The sequence below is a fragment of the Ambystoma mexicanum genome, chromosome 4q (assembly GCF_040938575.1).
Source record: "Ambystoma mexicanum isolate Mex_15411 chromosome 4q, UKY_AmexF1_1, whole genome shotgun sequence".
In the NCBI taxonomy this organism is placed as follows: Eukaryota; Metazoa; Chordata; class Amphibia; order Caudata; family Ambystomatidae; genus Ambystoma; species Ambystoma mexicanum.
The window spans coordinates 460,698,774-460,717,806 of NC_090928.1; positions in this window are offsets into that span (position 1 = coordinate 460,698,774).

Below are 19,033 nucleotides of genomic sequence, written 5' to 3' on the forward strand. Positions count from 1 at the left end.
CTATCAAAATTAGCCTTCCAGTTCACAGGACGTGCTCTGACCTTTCTTCTTGGTACGTCGTAGGTTTGAAGAATAGCAAACCCTCAACAATAACACCCATTGATGATGTACGTGCACCTTGTAAAGGCGCTGAAGTGGTTCCAGCACTATAGCAGAACCATTGGACACACTGAAAAGAAACCGTGCCTACGAAAACACATCCGGTTTTACAGCAATGATCTGAAAACATCATCATATACCCATACGAGAAAGGCTGGCACCTGCTAGTGGTCATTAAGAAAGACCTCATACCGCTAATCTGCCATCATAAAAGGCCATCTGGTCGCGCTCAAAGGTCATAAAGATAGCAGCAGTGTTTGCAGTGTTCCTGTTCCGTAAATCGACAACCAGGGTGCTTTCACTGGTCATGCTAGGATTATAAACTGGCAACCTCTGCCAGCTAAAGCTGCAAGTGATAACACGGGCTGCGGCTGTTCGCTATTGTCAATCGTTTACCTCGCAAGCAGATTGCTTCTATTATAAAAGTCTATTGTGGGAATCGCTCAGGAAGCTGGTGGACATCAGCCCTGTGTTTCAAAGTTTGGGATAGACACCGACCTTCGCATAACAGCTGCACACAGCAATAGCATATTGAATTACGCAAGTAATATGCATAACAGCATGCTACTAAAATGAAAAGATGTAAAAAAAATACAAAGACACGCACACACACACATTTACACATAGATATAAACTGCACGATACGATTCATGAAAAAGTGCCCAGAGAACCCGCAAAGGCCTAGTGCAGAAAACACATGCTGCGCGGGCCTGCACGCAGAGGTTTTTCTGCGTAGTCCACATATTCATTACGCAAGCCGCCGTCGGAATGCCCCTGACACGCCCCCATGCAAAGCAAAAAGAGTCAGATACAGCTAACTTTGCATGCTTCTCGGGTGCGATAACATGCACCCTTGAAACAGTGCATGGGGTCCCCGCAACCAGGTCTGCCCCTCAGGGACACTGCGGGGGTCTCCCCTAGCTATTACCAGCACTTCGACCACATGCGTACACATTTCCGTGACTCAGGTAAAACTAAAAAAAAATCTGCGTGTGAACTCCCGTAAACAGTTCATGCACCCCACTACACTGTGTACGCATACCCCTAAGTTATTTCTGAACCCCGCCGGCTTGCACACACCCCTAAATCTAACATGCAATATCACAGTGCAGTGGTGATCCCCATGCGCAAATGTCTGTATGCCTGCCTTTGGGTGGCAGATGGATTGAGGGCTTTGTGTGTGCCTTTCCACGATGAGAGCTCACGCCGTCACATCCATGAATATGCTTCGTTCCACGCATTTGTGGGCGTGCATTGGACTGTCTGCGGACCATGTCACATAATGCCCCCATTTTCCCATGTTCTTCCACATTTCGCTTGTTGCGCCCCCTACTCTAGCGTCTTCACACGCCACACCCACGCTCTGTGAGGTGTCTCGCGCAGGGCAATCGACTGCACACAGAGACGTCCCCATAGCTCTCAACTCACCCGCTTTTGACGGGTGTCACCCGCCTTGCAAAGGGCTGACTCACCCGCCAAGCCTCCTGAACGCCCATTCATTCCAATGGGCGTCTCACCCGCCAGAAACAAAATCGGGTGATTTCACCCGCCTTTGCAAGACAAATGGTTGAGAGCTATGCGTCCCAGGCCTGCGCGAAGTCTCTGCACAGTACAGAAAAGTCCTGCACAGTCAATTCCATTAATCAACAAACAGGATTTTGCGCGTGCTTTGGTGCAAAAAAAACATATTTTCCGTTCAGAAAATGTCATGAATCAGGCCCATAGATTGTAGGTGGCTGATGAAGCAAATTGATCGGCTTCATTTTCTTATTGTACATTTTTCGATGATTTGTACGTATAGTTCCAAAATGTATCCATCGGACATATCAGAAATTTTAAAAAAGGTACATCCAGCACACCCAGAACCATAGCTACGAAGCTCATGTGTGCCACGTGCAGGCAGAAAGAGAACTTTGCATTCTGGGACTTGAAGTTTTGTTTTCTCCTTAATACATAAATGCAAGGGGTTCATGACTTCAAGACTAGACCCTGTGTCACAGAGCTAAGGAAGGGCGGGAAAGAGTGGATTACTCAGATAACTTCCTCAAGAACCCAGTTTAACTGCAAGAAGGATCCAGCCTCACACGCCACAATAGCCAGGATCTGCCTGTACTACATTGCAATAGGGCAATACCCGAAGTGGATCCTGCAAGTCTGGCCCAGTTGTTGGCCAAAGTAGGCCAGTTTACAGAGTCACTTCACTGTGCAGCTAGTGATTTTGAACTTTGTTAGTGAACAATTGTTCTTTAAAGTGCACAATTTGCAACACATTTTATGCACACACACAAAAACACCCGTCTGTAGCAAAATTAATGAATTGACATTTGTGTCTTGTGGGACACTTTTTACTTTGTGTCCAAGACAATTTTATGCACCAGTCCGACCTCGACAATAGCCCTCCCCATGAAACTCGTACCAGACCATGACAACCTCCACAACTAGAACATTGCCCCCAGTGAAGCCACAGTGCAAAGTCTTCTTTCATTAAGGAGTGGCAATAGTTTACCCAGCTTTTCCTGTCTATAGAACATGGCTGTCTGTGGCTGTTAGATGTAATTTTATTTTATTTTATTAGTTTTATTTTTCAGTACTGGATCTACCCAGAGGGTCTTGTGCCATACGAGGTTCACATGTGGAAGGGTAAACAGAAGTTATAAAATGCTTGCAGGACAGGATACAAAGATTAGGCTAGACAAGTGCTAGCAGGGGAGATGAAGGGGTGGGACTATGTGTGGGGAAACAGATATGTTTTGAGGCTCTTTTTGAAAGTGGATCATGGAGTTTGCAGTGCGGATGTGAAGAGGTAGGGTGTTCCAAGCCCTGCGTGCCCAGTGGGTAAATAATGCCTAGGAAGTCAGCTGGATGGTATTCATTCCCCTTGCCCATGGATATTGCCAGAGCCCATCTCAGCCCTATTCTGGCAACTCTTTTAGTGTTAAGTTTATAACCTCAATGTTCAGTTTTAAATCCTGTATTTTACCAGAATTAAATTCCTGTGCATCTAAAATGCATCCAGCAATCCTGCTGCAGTGCAATCTGTCATATTTCTGTCCCCTACTATATTATGGGCCTCATCACGAGTTTGGTGATAATGCCGGCGCTATTAGCACCGGCGCTAATAGCCCTACCGCCAACCCCCCCGGCGCTATTAGCGCCGGATCATGGGTTTGGCGGAAGGGTTATTGCCCATTCCCCATTGGGCCCATTCGGGAATTCCTCATTCCCCATTGGGCCCAACGGGGAAAATTCACGCTATTACCGCGGGTGGATTTCCCGCCGGTGGTAATCGCGCCGAAAAATTGGCAATTTTGCTGCAGATTTCCCCCCACCTCAGAGCTGGTGGGAAATCTGCCAAAGCCATGATCTGGCGGACCCTTAAATGCGGCGGTAATAGCGTTACCACCGAATTTAATGGTTACCGCCAGACTCGTGATGAGGCCCTATGGCTGGGTTTTTTGGTGTTCATTCACAAACGCCCTAGTGAAACGTTAAGAATATGATACCTAAACATGTTTGGGTCAATGGTATTTGGTAACAAGAAAATACTGACATGGAGTTGTTGACTTTAGCAAAGAACTCACGAACAACGGGCTCTAAAACACAACCAAAAATTGACTGAATATTGTGTTGAGCACATGCGTTTTGCTCCCCTGACAATTATGCCATACAAATGGTACTTAACATATAACTATAGTGATGGGTTTTTGTACTTCATTCGCAGTTGGATCATAATATCCTGCGTGTCTTGGGGGACATGCACAGAGAGGCCATTACAACAGCTCAACATATTGTATTTAAAATGCAAGTTGGCACACTGTAGTAGCACTTCAATGGAGCACTCCTAGGAGCGAGGTAAACCAGAGTGAAGCTCGATGGCCCTCATTACAAGTTTGCCGGTCTGGAAGTTCCCAGACCGGCAAACTACGAGTCTGCTGGTGGGTGCCATTCTGCTCGCCAGGTCTGACCCTGGCGGGTGGAGCAAATCTCGCCAGCAGACTTTCACAGAAGCAACAGCACCGGTATTAACGATGCCGGTGCTTCCGTGGTCCCCATTCCCGTGGATTGGACTCCATGGGAACAGGGATCAACATTTTACCAGCGCTTGACTTCTCAGACCCGTAATAGGGCTGTAATGCCCCGGTTATTCCGGCAAGTCAGGTGCTGGTAAATCATTACGGGTCCTGCTGCTGCTTGCCGGTTTTTCCAGCACGGTTACCACCCGACTCATAATGAGGGTGAATGTCCTGTATAGTTTAAGCTTTTTATACACATATTTCATTTTAAACTTCTAACTTTAAACCTTTACATAGATGCACCTTCAAATCACCCAGACAGAAATTCAGTGTGACTGTGTCTTGAAACTATATATAAAGAACGAAAGGCAGATAACATTCAATAAGCATTGATGTCACTCTGGACTCCATTTAACCGTGCAGTATGGACAAAGGACATGACGTGGATCCTGGTTAAGAATGTGATGGCCCTGTTCTATAAGGTGGGTGATTTACTGTTGTCTTTGAGGATATGAGTGTCCCAGAAAGTTAGCCCCATCCTTTTGTAATGTCTCTCTGTTCACTGTGGGATGGCAAGGTGTTGAATCCAACATTATCTGTGGTGTCTGATGGTGACTGCGCTTTGACATAATTTCTGTGATTGTCTGAGATTAAGTAATGGTAAGATCGCGGATGGCCCTGAAACCAAAAACTAAATATTCACAAACTTTGATGTATTCATTGCTAGTTCTTAAAGGGGATGACCACTAGAGTATGACTTTAAACGTTAGCTGATGGGAGAGGGAACTATGAGTTGCCCTAAATGATATGTTGTGATATTGATTCTTTTCTGTCATGGCTACCACCACTGGCATTGCTTCTTGTTGCTGTAGGTTTTCCTAAGAGAGATTGGTGTTGTAGTCAGTTGGGTTGTCGTGTGAGGCTGAATGGAGTGTTCTATGTGTAAATAAGGAACTATGTATTAAGGAATATGTGACAAGTTGTGTTTCAGATTGAGATCTCAAGGGGGTCAACATGCCAGTGTGCACTGTTTGAGCAAATCACTGGGATGCGGCTGGCATGTTCGTTCTTGTGTGGTGTGAATCTTATGGAATGGATGGGGGGTGTTGGCTCTGAGCAGATACTTCCTACACTCTATGGTAGAGTAGTGTGGGGTGGATGATGATTGCTAAAATGGTTTCTGTAGTGTGCAAGTGTCGGGAAATATGGGTGTCATTTTAAGTTGAGAATGAGAATTAGATGTTTCTCTTGGATCATGTCTGAAACAATAAAGGGCCTGCACAATGGGCATTATGAGCCCATCAATCCTTCCACTGGTGGGTTGCGGCCCTAAATACTAGATATGCCATGTCAGAAAATAAGCAGCAGGGCAGGGCTGATATGATTCTTTGATGGGGGCCTCAGCCTTGCATTTATCCCTGACATTATGCTTTCAGTTTGTGGAAATAATCCATGTTATAAAATCCCTCAACTGCCAAATTCTTCTTCGCTAAACAAGCGGTTTTTGGTAATCTAAACAATTATCAAGAAGGATAGCTCAAGCACAATGTTCTCTTTTTGAGAACAGGTGAATGTTGTGTGGCAGGGGTCAAGTCCTAAACAAAAAGAGGGGGAACTCATTAACATTCCAATTGATTGTGGTATCACCAGAAATGAGCATATCAAGGGGCCCTTTCAAAAAATGTGGGGGGACTCTGAAAAAAGTGGTGGGGCTCTGTCCTTCCACGCATACCCTCGGTTTGAGCCCTGCTGTCTATTGGTTTCAAGCTCTTTCAGGTGACACTGCAGTACATGCAGAGGTTCTTTTGACGTCATTGCTGTCGGTTGAATGTAGGTCCAGCTGTGGCTGGTGGAGAAGACATTTGGGGCTTCAACTTTTTGAATGCTGCCCCGGTACTCATCTATCAGCAGCAGGACTTCTATCAAGTCTTGAGTTATGGCAGAACGGGGTAGGACATGAGCGTAGGCTTCTTGTAATTCATCTCTCAACCCATGTTAGAATACCATACATTTGGATTCCTTGTACCAGTGAACCTCAGTGATGAGACTCAAAACTGCGTGATGTAAGTGATTACACCGGAAGTCCTTGTTTTAGGGTTAGCATTTTAATGCGTTTGGCTTCTTAAGTGAAGTGTTGTTTGAACGTTTTCTAAAAGGCAAAACTGCAACTTAATTGATAATTAGAGCGTTGTCTGGGTGAGCAGAGGTGTAGCTAATACAACGCAAATTCTCCTGAACATGAACATAGGTATACAATCAAGAGAAGAATGATTCTTCTAGGTACACACATACATGACTGTGTACCCGCACATGCCGTCCAAATGGCAGCACATAGGACGCATCGAACCCCCCACTGAGCAGAACTAGACAGATACCTTTACACATACATTAAAGGAAAACAAAAATGATTTACAACATTACAAAAGTTATCTATTACAAAAGTAATAATTTCAGTTACAAAATGCGTTTTTTAATCACATGAAAGCGACGTAATATACACAGTCAGTCAACATATGCAGATTAATGAGCATCATTTATGAAAGAACACAAAAACAAATGGTGCACACAACAATATGTCATAACAACATTTATTGCATCTCAGCATATAATTGTAAGGTAAATCCGGCCTGAAAGCAATGGTCCACACCATAGAATCAGTGAACACATATACGGCCCTCTAAAAAAATGTCTTCTTCAGGGCCAAGATGATAAGAGTGATCATCAATCGATGGAGAAACCTCAGTCAATCTTTTGCACAGATGTCTGCCAAGTATGCATCACTGTTAGGTAATCGATGTTCATCTAGTACACAGCAGACCAATATTAATCATAGAACGGGACACAATCTTAAAAAACTCTTCCTGCGACATCTGGAAAGGCCGACAGATGTTGTTGTAAAAACGACCTACAAGTCCATCATTTAGCCAACTGAAGAAGTAATCAGTAGTCGACATAAATCCAAATAATTCAGCATTTAAATTCAGCTTTCCACTCGAACGATTTAACGGTCACCCGCGGAACGCAAGAAATCCATTACTGAGCAGTGGTGTAGTGCAGACCATGGAATCCCATCAGATTAGAGATTATGACCATATCTTTCGACAGGTCAGTGGAAAAATCTGAAGGCTTTGTCAGAAAATGTAGCAGACACTAAGATTACAATACAGAATACTTGCTGGGGTCTCCATGGAATCACTACGATGCTGGCATGTTGAAGGCAGCACCCCCTGTGACCAGGACCTGACTGTTACCAGAAGGCAATGGTGTGGTATGGGCATGTAGACCCTCAGAGGTCACCAACTGTTCATCCCCCTGAGCTGGTAGAGCCCTTGGGACTGCATTGTCCTATCCCATCACATGGGCATGAGGTATAACTTGATCTCAGCCAGTTGGGTGGCCAACTAATGAAAGGTGCCATTGAAGTCCATTGTCCAGGTGCAAGTAGTGGCCTTGCACACAGTAAGAAACAGACTCAACAGACTTTGCCCAGTTTTTGGGGACAGCACTGCCCAATCCCAATCCCCCAGTCCACAAGGCACAACCACATCCCTCTAATGGTAGTGTGGAGTGAAACCTACATGTGGTCTGCAACTGCCAACAGAAACAACTTTAAGGCAGGAATTAGAAGACGAGGTGATGTGGAATCTCTCAGGGTGGAGGATGACCATACTCCGATCTCCACTCGGGAGTTAGTGGAGCTGAGAAGACAAGCAGTAGATGGTAAGTGAAGCCTTCTCTGTGCTCCCCCCACGTACCTGGAGAAAGGAGGTTTACCAAGTCGGGAATTGCAGCATGCAACACTATTGTCTGGAAGCCAAGATGACAAGGGTCCAGCTGATAGAGAACACGAGAGGGTATAAGCAGTAGAGGTGCAGGCTCCAGGTGGAAAGGGGATGCCTAGTGATACAATGGCATGGACAAGGTTACTGTAGTGAGCTTAGGGTAATGCTGCCATGATTAGCAACCATATCGGGCAAAATGGGAATCACAAACAAAGGTGGAGAGTGGTAGGTTAAGCAGGGCTGAGAAACCATGGCTTCATATATTAGGAGCAGTATTACATTGCAATACCTTCTTTCACACTCACACATACCCGGTCAAGGGAAAGAGTTGTTGCAGGATCCAAAGGAAAGCAGGCAGAATCTGTGAAGATCATGCAAAAGGAATGGAAGGTGAACCACGTAGGCCAAAGGTGGCCACTGTCACCAAGTACCCACGAAGAGGACAAGGATGAAGATGGTGTATGTCAGAAGTAGTCCAGTGGCATCCTTCTATATTCTTGTAGCCTTCCTCAGAAAGTATTTGGGAAGGCCCAGGGAGCTGTCATTAGCATTGTCCGTGATAGAGACAGAGATAGGGCTGTGTTTGTTCTGTGTTCGAAGGTGATTGAATGGCATGATGTGCTGGTAAATGACCTGTGGTGGAGGAACATTTTCTTGGAGGTGACGTGATTTGTGGCTCCAGTGTTAGGGACTGTCTCCTACAGGATAAAAATTTGTATTTTTCTTGGTTAGAATGCGGGCAACATCTAATCTCTTCTGTCCAGGACATCATTAGAAGGTACATCAGGACTTTTGTTTTTCTTGGGTAGAGTTCAGCCTGTTCTTGAGTGTTTCTTAGGCAAGACAACTGCTTATCTCCTGCTGAGAATCATAGTTGTCTGCATAGAATTTGAGCACAGTTCTCATGTCATTTGCATAGTTGTATTATGAGAAGCAGTATAGTTTGATGATGGCCATGGGTTGTGCCATGTACATGAAGGACAGTGGGGTGAGCTACTGTTCTTTCTTGTGCGATTGAGAGTGCACAACCGAAGAGGCACCTGGTGCTTTATGCTGTTTCTTTTCCCTTGTGGTGTTTCAATGTGGACATTTCTGGTTGCAATGTTTCCCTTGGCTGCTGGAGTTTGTGTACTCACTGAGAAGTGCTCCAAAGTGTTGCACAAAACATTTTGAAAGACTAATGTAAAGCAATCTTCAAAAATAACCATCTTTTGATACAACGATAATGTTTTTGTTGAATGAACAACAAGAGACTGGATCCTGCATCCCATTTTATCAGAGGTACTTCAAGATACAAATAAACATCTTAACCCAAGTTGAGAAATGCAATTCAATACTTGTGGAAAATATTCAATTTTGCTAACCATGAATAAAGATAATGATAACTTTTAGGAATGTAGGTAATGGTATGCCTCTAGGTTTAATGCAGTATCAAACACTTGTTTATAGTCCTTATCGGGGAGACTGGGTAGATGCACCAGACGTTTGCGCCATTGGTGTGCTCCGTAGGTAATTTGGTGCTGGTGTCTTGCTTTCCAAGTATGTTTGTTACTTAGACATTGGAGATGTGTTATTGACATTGGGCTGTTCCCATCTCAATTTGGTGAATCATTCAGGCAGGTTTTGGGGTCAGGGTAGGGTACGGCACAGGAAGAACAGAGGATGCAGCTTTTGGTTTGTGGCTGCTACCTGTAGTGTGGTACACACCCATTCTGAAGCAGGGTGCTCTTGCTCATCAGCTTCCTCGTTCCTTATCACAACCATCTTCTCCAATGTGTGGCATGAACTCTCACCCTCTGTAATATCTCACATAGTATCTGTGTCTGTCATTGGCTGTTCCTGATGTGCCCATCGTGTGCTTCCTGTGCTGCCTTTGAATCTGTGCCTGCTTGCCTGAGCAGCATCATTGAAGGGCCCATTCCATTGCCAATATTTGGTCAAATAGGACAAGAGGTAAGTGTTGGACAGGTCGGCTAGGTAGTGTGCTCCTTGAAGGCACAGACTGTGTGGAGGCAGACAAGCAAGTGTCTTGTAGGACTTCTTACCATATGAAAGGTTGTATTGCCCTCATATGTACTGGTCCTGATCAGAATCTGTCCTCCAATCTGTGGATCATGGCTGCTATTGTGTTTTCGAGATGTTGGTATCTGGCATGTCTCTGGGCTGTTTGCCCAGGAGCAGGGGTAGAGCCAGCAACAAATTATGGGGAGCGGGAGAGCAGTTTTAAAAAGCAGGCCACGCGTGGGACCATAAATTAACATCCAACTTCCAATGCCCACACACATAGCTGTATGGCCCTATCAAGTGTGCCTTTGCTTTGTGCACTTTAACCCCCCATATGTAAGATCTCTATCTGTTTTCAACTGTCCTGACATAAATTAGGAATATTTGGAAGCTGGGGGAGAGAACGTTTAATTTGGGTTCACATTTACATTGAGCAGAGGGCTGGTGAGATCTAGTTTGGAGGAGAAAGGAGGAAGCAGCAAGTGGGAACAAAACAGTACAAATTGCCAACATTCACAAATAAAACAAAACATAAAAATAATGGCGACATCAGTGAGGTGAGGTTGTGTGTGAGGTGCTGCAGGGCTAGTTGTGGGATGAAAAAGAGAAGGCATCAGTAATACAGTTCTGTTTTTCCTTCAATTGTGGGATATTAGTGTGCCTAACCTGGGGACAAAAGAGATACATACATGCATGTGCATATGGCAATTATTCTTCAGTGCATGGAGTGCTGGGGTGCCTAGCTGTGGTGTGAATCAGGCAACTAGATGTATCTAATTTGATTTGTGGATGCGATTGTCTCTGTCAGGGTAGTCAGAGGAAAAAGAGATGCAGTTCTAAATTCTGATGCACGGAATGGAGTGCTACTATAAATTGCGTTTATATACTGTGACTTTGCCACTCTAGGGTAGAGTCAGAAGGCTGAACGTGCATTTTCCGTGTTCCTGTCCTGTGGAACTTCTTGTTTTATACAGCACCCTATAATATATGATATTAGTTTTAGGCCCATCCAGGGCCACCCAAACGTACAGAGGGAGTCACTTCAAGGGAGACAATTCTCGCCTCACTTAGATGTGGCCTCCATGGGTTGATTCTTCTAGCCGTATAGGTCCTCCTTTTGGGGTGTCAATTTGTGACTCTTCCTCTGCTGAACCTGCAGAGGGAAAGCTGTGCGTGGGCTGCAGCGGTAACCACAGTGTTCCTCTGGCAACATGTGCTAGTATGTTTAATAAGAAATGGATAGACAGGACACAGGATCTTGGCCTTGACTTCTGGAATCCCCCATGTATTAAATCAGTTTACAAATGTGACCGCATTACTCCATGAGAGATTACTATTTCAGCCACATTTTTAAACTGGTTACATGCTACAAGTGTCCAGGTTACTTTCACCAGGAGGCAGGGGTCAAGTTCTAACAATTAAAGTGGGGGGACTCATCAACAGAAATTAGCATATTAAGGTGAAATATGCACATTTCATTAAATTGTCTTTGCATAACCATTCAAATTGCACAGGACGAATGGAATTTGCCTTTCATAAAATCAACACACACACACACTAAACCAAGGGATGACATTTTCTTCTAATAGTGTTTTTGAAAAGTTAGAATGTGTGCATGTTTAAAACTCTAAGAACCAATACAAATGTTTTCCATGGAACTTGCAGCACCGAAATGAGACATTTCACCTCTAGTTGTTTGTTATTGGTTATATATAGCAGTTGTGAAGTGTCGGCCTACAAACCCGAGGACTGTGTGGTGATCCCTCTGGCCGACTTTAATGCATACATTCAAAGAGAATGTTTAATGTTTCTCATTTTAGCTTGGGGGGGGGGACTGAGTCCACCTTCTGAAAAAAGTGGGTGGACTCCGTCCCCCACGTGTACCCTCGACTTGAGCCCTGCTAGGAGGTGGAATTCAGGGATCATTGTATCGCTTCCCGTGCATTGTTTCTATTGCAGACTTCACAGATCTGTGTGGCGGAACGGTATGAATACATCAATGGTTAACACGTTCACTGTACTGGACAATGACATTTGCATGTATGAACCGTTTTTCTAACTGGAAATGCGTGTCTATCCTGAAAAATGACAGAGCTAAAGCTCGGATAAAAACGGTGATCTTAACTGACCAGTGAACTGTAGATGTTCTGTGCCAGTGATCATGGTGGCAGGAGTGCAGATCGTGAACTTGGACTATAGGAGCAGAAAACAACGAGCACTCCATTTATGATTCATATGCATGCCTACTTTGTGCCTTGACGAAAGTAAAACATACATTTATTGGATATGAGAGTGGGTCACATGTTAGCTTGCAGTTTATGCACCATAGAATTTTCTAAAATATTTGTTCGGCAATGCAAATGATTGAAAATCTTTTTACGAATATCCAGCACCACCCCAACACAAGGTGAACATATTTTAAAAGCTCACAGAGTCAGGGGATTAACGAATGGCTGTGGTAAACACGTTGGCATCGTCTGGAAAGAAACAGTGGCTGAAATGACCATTCTAAAATGGCGCCTCCTGTTCAGCAAGTTGCTTTCCTTCTTTTTGGGAAGAGTAATGTGGGAGTCAACAAAGAGAGTTAATGTTCAGCAAGCAATACGCAGTCTATTGTATTGCTGAACACGGTACGTCGTGCCTCGGACGAGCTTATAAATGTCAACCTCAACTACAGTGGCTAACTGCACAAGGTCCTTTGCAATGGAGTAACTTTGCCGAAAATGTTGGGGGGACATGACATCTGAAGAAAAGGTGCCTAAGCCAAATGAATGGGAAGAAAATGGTGTGCCATGAAAGTTGGAGGGGACAAACACATCCTCCCCCCGCCCCCTCTAAAATGACGGCCATGGTCCTTTGTAACCTTTCCACCTCGGTATGCTCCACGCTCATTTCGTGCACGTGTCTTGTTTTTTTTTTCTGTCATTACTGTAACTAAGTAAGCACTACTGTCAGGGGTGGACTGGGAACTAAAAGAGGCCCTGGAATTAATTACTGGGGACCAAAAGAGGCCCTGGAAATAAGGTTCAAAGTGTCCCCATTTGACACATTTTCAGCAAGCCCAATGCTTTTCCTATGAGAAAATTTGGAAATATCACACAAAAGAGGACCAGGGTGCAGAAGCCCAGCAGGAAATCTCCAGTGTTCCCTATAGGCCAGTCCACCCCTGACTACTGTAACAGCGCCACAATGCCCTTGGGCTGCCTTGAGCGCTTTATAAATGTAAAATAAAATAAATATTGTATTTGGTACTATCAAGCACTAGTCCTGGCTTGGGAGGTGATATGCAATGCAATATGTAAAAGGGGCTGTCCTGACTTAATATACCCTTAATATGTATGCATCATTGCTTGTTATACAGCGTGCAGCCCACCTGTTTAGCTCTCTGCCAGCCACGACTGATCTGCATTGTCCAAAATGAAAGGCTGCTCATATTATGTATTTAAAATAGATTGAATGCATCACTGTCTTTCTTTTTCTGATATTAGGACATCTCTGTACATAATTACTGATGCCCATTCTTCCCATTTAAGAGACTCCTTCCAGACAAGTTACCAGTTATAGCACTGTTCATTAGTGATAAGAAACTGATCCAATTTGACAGAGTATTAATTATTTAATCAATTTTAATCTGCTTATTACCAGAGACCAGTTTTTTAAGTGCAAAACCAGGATTTGAACCTGTTTTGCTCTGTGCTGCCCGTGAGCTATCCTCCCGGCCCTATTAACATATGTTAACCATCTCTAGTTAATTTGATCATTATTAATTGTTGGATGGCTTGGACAAAACTCACATGGCAAATTTGCTTTAACTTCTTTTCTACAAGAACACAGCTTGGTTCCCAACTGTAGAACGCAGTTCAACAAAGAACACACGTAAAACCAGTGGTCCAAGTGGGTGGGAGCAGTTGGCAGCATTGCTCCTCTACTTCTTTTATTACGTTTTACTGTTCCTATACTTTTATTTTAAAAATAAACTTTTCCCTTAGACAGCAGATGCATGGGTTTGGGGGTTTGTATTGTGCCTGGGAGGGGGCATGGTGATGGGGTTTGTGAGGAGCAGGGGCATGCCAATAAGGAACATAGTTCCACTACTTCTTTCATACACTTCCACCACTGCTTTAAACCAAGCTTCAACGAAAATCATTACATGGAAATGTATCTAGTGCCTGTTGATTAAACAATCCACAATACCTCACAGATTTTTTCAACTTGGTGGGTTGACGAGTCAAGACCTACATTCTGCTGAGCAACACAGGAAAACAAATACATTGTACTAAATATATACAATGAAGCAACACATCTTTAAGTGAAAGATATGATTTCGAAACTCGGACATAACTGTATAACACCAAAGAGCTAAATCTACTCGCCAATAACTAAACTGAATATGGAATGTGTTAAAAGCGCATAATAAACCGTTTGATTTAGAGATAAGAGGAATGTGGATTGTTGTGATAAATGTTTAGTTTTCAACCATTTTTGGAGACAGGTAGCCAAATCTCAGACACTGGTCCTCATTACACGGTAGGCGGTAAGGGTTTACAGGTACCGGTAAGGGCACCGGTACCGGTAAACCCTTACCGCCTTACTACGAGGTCCCTTTGCGGGACCCGACCTTAACGGCTAGTTTTACCAGCCATTAAGGAACGGGCCCGCAAAGGGACCTTGGTGCTAATTACGGTATCGCAATTTGCGGTACCGTAATTAGCGCCTTCCCCATTCCCATTGAGTCCTATGGGGGCAAAAATGGGAATGGGGAAGTGCCTTGGTGAATGGGGAATTACCGCCCCCGCTCACCTTGGAGTAGGGCGGTAATTCCGCCATCCACCAAGGCGGACACGGTATAATACCGGCGGCAACCATGGCGCTATTAGCGCCATGGTTACCGCCTGCCGTGTAATGAGGCCCACTATAAGAGAGCGTGTAATATTTCACTGAAGGTGATGATGCTTAAAACAGATCCTAGGCTGCACGGACAGTATATCCCCTTAACTTGATATTTTACATTGTAAATGTCAGTCGGACTGTCTGCTTATCGGAAACATATTCTTTGAATACGAAGATATCGTTGTTTGATCAATGCTGGAAGTAATTGATGACAGAGGCTACACTGGATGCCGTACAACGTGTTGAGGGTGAACTAAACACAATGCTCTAAAGTTAGAAGCATTGGCCCACTTTATGATTCTGTAATTGTAAACTCACTTGATGAGCAGGAGTTCCTGAAACAATCCAAATATGTTTGTCAAAACCTGTCAATATCTAACAACACATGATATAATTAAATATTGGGCGTGTTTGGTTTCTCTGAGCCAGTCTTGGGAGCTGCCTTATTTGTTACATGTTTTAGGGTAACACAAATGTTTATTGCTACAAAACACATTAGGAATTTGCCCCCAGCACCCAATTTCTTGATAAAGTATGATGCAGAGACTTGGCTCTTCTCTGCACCGATTCTGAATGGGTTCTGAGGGACAGGTCTCAGAGGTGACAATGCAGTGCAGTGCATGGGGAGAATAGCTTGGCGTTCCCATCCCAACTCATCAGGCCCAGCTGCTGAAATAAGACCTTATCGTCACATGCTAAAGAAAAAAGGGGAAACACCAGACAGATGTCAGAGGCAGCCCACAGGTATGACACCTATGTGCAGGCTCTGGTGCCATGACTCTGCACCACATGCTCACAGGTAACTAGGCCATTTTAACTGTTGGCTGCTATCAGCGATCCCCTTGCATGACCCATCAGGAGAGACTCAGCACCTCGCTGACAATGGGAGAATGCTCACCTAGATTACATGTGGGCGTGCCTGTGGAACCCCTCAGATGCGTCACAATGAGTGCAACCTGAATTATCATGGAAGAAGTACTAAAACTGAAGCACAGCTCTATTGATTCATGTACCGGGGTGCAGGCTGCCTGCTATACCACAACATATTTGTGTGATCAAAGAATCAGGCCAAGCAAGTGCTACAGCAGTTCTGCCCTTATCTGCAAAACAGCAGCAGATGAGTGGTTCAGCAACTATAAGTGGCATCCGGATTTTATCAGTATTTAAAGTGAACATTGGCAAATGGCCTCATACAGCTGCTCACCACAAACGAGGAGCAACCACTGCAAGGAACAACCAGACATAAGATGTCAGCCACCCCAATAAAACTCCCTTGCAAATAATGTATTGCACACCCTTGCACCACAGGAGGGGCCCCTCAGCTAACTACTCTGCACAGCAGTGCACACAGCAAGACAATCTGCAATGCCAGGTGAAGTTCACTAGAAGTCACTCCTAGAATAGGTTCTGTGTGCAAGGATAAGTGCTGCAACCCAATCGCCACCAAAAGGGCAAACAGTAAGCACACAGACATTGAGTGCAGTGCACCCCAGGCTAGAAAAAACGAGTTTTCTGTCAAAACAAGACTGGCTGCAAAGAAGCAGTGGGTGCAAGGCTGGCCACCAGAAGGGACTGGACTTAAAGTATGTACTGGCAGATCACCCTCTTAGAATTTGGGTTTTGCAACTGATACCCCAGGGAAACAGTGTCCACCCATGTCTCCAACTTCTATCATCCTCCTCCACAAACTCGCTACTGCGTTCAGTGCTGCGGATCACCCCTACCTCCTGCACATGCTCTCGCGCCTGGGCTTCTGAGGCTTTGCCCTCGGCTGGGTCACTTCCTGCCTGGCAGATTGCCTCGTCTCCATTTACTGACACTAAAATGCCCCTCCTGGCCAGAATCCCCCAGGCTTCTGCCCTTGGCCAACTCCTGGTTGCACTCTATTCCATGTACTCCTTCAGCTTCTCTTCGAGATGATAAACACATCTATGCAAGGTATAAAGTGACAATTAGAGCGTCACCACCCATGGATGTTCTCTCCACTCATCTGCCTGGATAGAGTCCGAAAGCAGATTGTAGAAAGTCTACAGGTTGAAGGACCACCATTCATCTATGAGGGAGAGCGGTGAGGAGCACACATTGGACTTATTTGGATGAGATAAGGGGCTGTAGTAAAGGTGTGTGCATGCACACAGTCAGTAAATTGATTGGCATGTGTATCCCACCTTAATTGGTCAGTGCAGCCCACCATATATGATTTTCCATTTCGTCATGTAGTGGAATGACAATGGGCCTCATTAGGAGTTTGGAGGTAACCATGGCGCTATTAGCGCCATGGCTGCCTCCAAATCCTTAACGACTCCGCCCTGGTGAATGGAGCTATTACCGCCCCATTCCAAGGTTGGCGGGGGCGGTAATTCCCCATTCACCAGGGCCCTTCCCCATTCCCATTGAGCCCTCATAGGGCTCAATGGGAATGGGGACGGCGCCAATAACGGTACCGCAAATTGTGGTACCGTTATTAGCACCAAATTCCCTTTGCGGGTCCCGTCCTTAACGCCTGGTAAAACCAGGCATTAAGGGATGACCCGCAAAGGGAATTCGTAATAAGGCGGTAAGGGATTACTGGTACCAGTGCCCTTATTGGTACCGGTAATCCCTTACTTCCCACCTCGTAATGAGGCCCAATGAGTGTGAAAGCCAAGAGTGGGGGTATGTTTCTTTTGCTCCATGTACTAACCTGAAAACTTTGTTTCTATTGCATGTCACACGATCTGATCGCACATATCGCATATAGGTTATGTACTAAAAACACTAACACGTGTATGCTTTCTTGGACATTAGCGGCTACTTTTCAAATACTCTTGTTTTAATAATTTTATTTTGTGCAGAAAACGGAACTAGCTTCATGGTGTCCCTGTGAAAATTCTACATAAAAAAAATATATACTAATATGTTTAAAAGAAAATTCACTAAAGAAAAATGTATGAATACAAAAGTGACACCAAGAATACCAGGGAACGGAAACCTTAGGTTGAACATGTTATTATTACACAGTGACCGGCAGACTTTGCATAGGAAACGGTTCCATCGCTGTAAAAAGAAGAGAAGCCGTTCAGCATTTGAGCACTATTGTGCAGGTACCCTGAAAACATGGCACTAATTGTCGCCCGTTTCATGCAGCTCAGTGAGCTCTTTGGAAGTTTTTTTATGTTTATTTTCTTTCCACCTTAGTTACTTACCTAAATTGTTAGTACTTCCATTTAGTGCTGAAAACAAGAACAGCTAACGTCTTGGGTGTTTTTGCAAAAAAAAGTTACACCATCAACGCACTGAGGGTTGGTTTTAGGTGTGCCTTTGTAAATTAATTACTGCAGCGTTTTCGTTTAAGCATTTTTTTTTCTTTCCCGATTGACTAAGAGACCCAACTTAAATCCCCACGAGTTACCGTCTTCAAACTCTATGAGAACTGCACATTGCAAGCCTTTGGACAGGACCCAAGTACTGTGAACGCTGCGCATCGCCCCTGCGCATGCTCTGTTGTGCTCTAGCAGCTAGCGACTTCACCTGTGAATCGAAGGCTTAGCATTTCAGACCATTGTCTTGGAACTCAGCAAGGAGTGCAAGAGGAAAAAAAAAGTCCCTTTCTTTGGATTTACAGGCAGCTCTGTCTCCAGCCCTATCTTGCAATGGAAGAATTGTGTGGCGTTTGCGTAATCGAAAAGCAGACACAAGTCAGGAGAATTCGCTCAGACAGGGGATGCCTGATAGCTTCCGTTCCCTGTCACTAGTTCTGCAGCACAAGGTCAAAGGTGCTCCCGGCCTGCCAAGACCTGAGGCGCAAATCAGAACTTGGGCTGATGTTACAGGTCCTCTTCTCTTTTTTATTTTCCTTTGCAACACTGCAGCTTCTGACAGACCAGAGAGGTAGGCTACAGCCTCATTTAAAACTTTAGTCAGACTTCTGGATCAGAAAATTTGGGTCAACTCCAAAGGCTTTGTCCGTGTCTGCTTTCTGACTTCAATATTTACGTAGTTTGGTTACTTCTTGAGGAAATATACAGTTACTGTTAGGTCTGGCACCATGATCACACGGGCCTGCCAGATCGCTGTTGTTGGCACACGGCTAGTGATGAGGTTGCCATGGTTACACGGCTGGATGGTTGACGTGATCACATGGTCTTCTCTGGTCGGGTCCGTGATCACACAGGGTTACTGCAAACAGTACCATGATCGCACAGTGTTACAAAAATAACTGAGACGGGCACGGCTACTTCAGTCATGGAATCTGCTGCCGTACTA